General features: G+C 34.8%; 1 non-coding gene across 1 annotated transcript; it reads left to right on the top strand.

Annotated features, from left to right (window-relative positions):
* The first annotated feature begins 1,814 nt into the window (after positions 1 to 1,814).
* LOC111764025 (small nucleolar RNA U13) lies at positions 1,815 to 1,918 on the top strand. Its single transcript, XR_002796740.1, has one exon. It is a non-coding gene; the product is annotated as a small nucleolar RNA U13 (small nucleolar RNA).
* The last annotated feature ends 328 nt before the right edge of the window (positions 1,919 to 2,246 follow it).

Genomic DNA, 2,246 nt, shown 5'->3' with positions numbered 1-2,246 from the left:
TAGCTTTAAATCCACTCTCCCAGATCCTTACTCCTGACTCGAGAAAGGACTTTGTCAAACAACACTCATTACTACATTTCTTTTGGGAAAAAAAAACTCTTCAGACTTAGGAGTCCTGCTTAAAGGTAAGAAAGGTAGAAGTCTAGTTATGTGGGAGATCTCAATTTCCAGATTAAGGACTTTGGGTATGTGGACAAGATTTTGGCAACTTTAACCAGAGTGAGAGCAGCTAGTTGCTTTAATAGAATTTAAGTGTAGAAACTCACATTAACAGTATCCCAAGGTACTAAAAGAACATGTAAAACTGATCATAAAACAAACATTAGAAATCTTTGAGAAAATCATGGAATAGTGAAAACTACCAGAAATCCATAGGTGGATAATTGTGGTCCTGGCTTTCATAGCTGGGAAAAGGTCACTTCAGCAGGTGGGAGACAGTTTAATGAGATGGTTAATAATCTCTACCAGATTTCTGCCAAAAGAAACAGTTATCATTGAGAAACAGCATGTGATCATGAAGAACAAACTGTGCTGAGTTAACCCAATTTACTTTTCGCAAAAGACCAATAAATCAGGGAAAATGTCATCAAATATAAATGGATTGCAGACTGACATTTCTCACTTACTCCTGATATCCTTAAGCTTGGATAGTAAAGCTTTTTTCCCCAAACTCTAATACAGCATCTGGCAATTAACATTGGTATTGCAGAAAGCTCAACAACAATAATTTGCTCCTTATAAATGTATGCCATATTAACTCATTGTCACTTAATAATTTACATAATTGCTTTATAATTACTTGTAATTCATTATAAGCATCTATTTACAAAATGAATTCATTGACATGATCAAAAGCCCTCTTGCATTTGAGTTTTAAATGAAGTAATAGTTTGGTTTAGATGGAAGACATTTAAAATCACATTTTAATGTGCCTACAATATTCCTGCAACTTACTTGTGGTGATATGCAAATAACCATATGTCTTGAAGATTTACAAAATTAAGACTGTAAATATCATATTAGTAAGATAGTCCTCATCAAAGTGAGATGCTGGTGATGTTTGTCTTCTTTTTCACTATCTCCCTTCTCTGCATAATTTTATCCTGCTCCTCATCCCTTGCATTTTCAGCCGCCACTGCCCTTATATTCCCAAATGTTCTCATGATTTCCCCAGTATCTTACAAACCCCAAATATCTAAATCGGCTCACCAAAAAAATTCTGAAATTGGTTACATATACCCAGTGATATGCCTGGAGATTTGCCAGGTTCTGTGAATATAGTTCCTGCCTTCAAGTTCATGCACCTACTTTGGAGCCTATCATATTTTACCAATTTTGCATTTTTTTACATTACAGCATTTTTAATATTCATGCATCTTACAATCAATAGCATTTTTGTTTTCTATAAACCTTGGTAAATGTAAACAATGTAGTCAGATGACAAAGAAAGGGAAGTGATTACGTTTGCCTAGAGAGTGTGCAAGGAGGGGAAAAAGTGGCAAATGTGAAGGAAGAAAGAGAGCAAAGAAAGATTCCCATGAAGAATGTGCTACTTAAGCCTTATCTTTAATTGAGGAGGGTTCAAAGTCATTGCCCTTTTGAAAAGTATTTCAATCTCCAGGACAGGATTTAGCAATTAATGAAATTTTTCCATAATTCCTGAAATCCATTCACACAAATTCTCATGGGCAGCCATATATAACCTGAATAAAGGCAAGGCTGGGCAGCTACCATGGCATAATTGAGTTCCTGATTGTGAAGGGAGCCAAAGCTTCTTGCATGTGAGCTAGAGATTATTAAGAATAACAAAATTGATCCTTTTGTGGTTCATAAGCATGATGAATGGGTGTTCACGTACTTGTGTGAGGTGTGCCTCCCTCGAACCTTGTTATGATGTCAGCACATTACTCATCTGACGTGAAAAAAAAAAGAACAATAAAAATAATAGCAGGGAAAGAGTTTCAAACAAATAAATAAAATGACTGTGAAGGTATACCAATGTTTATAGCATCAATATTCAAATCAATATTCGCAATAACCAAAAGATGGAAGCAACACAAGTGTTCATCAACAAATGAGTGGATAAACAAAATGCTGTGTGTGTGTGCTTCTATTTCGTTTGATTGTAAAGTTTGTAATGGATGGTGGTGTTGGTAACACATTTTGAATGTAATTAACAGCACTGCATTATATATTTGAATGTGGTTAAAAGGGGAAATTTTATGTTTGTATATATGTTACTAGAA

The sequence above is a fragment of the Dasypus novemcinctus genome, chromosome 7 (assembly GCF_030445035.2).
Source record: "Dasypus novemcinctus isolate mDasNov1 chromosome 7, mDasNov1.1.hap2, whole genome shotgun sequence".
Taxonomy (NCBI): Eukaryota; Metazoa; Chordata; class Mammalia; order Cingulata; family Dasypodidae; genus Dasypus; species Dasypus novemcinctus.
The sequence above is the reverse complement of the archived record's forward strand: the minus strand, read 5'-3'. Positions and strand labels throughout refer to the sequence as shown.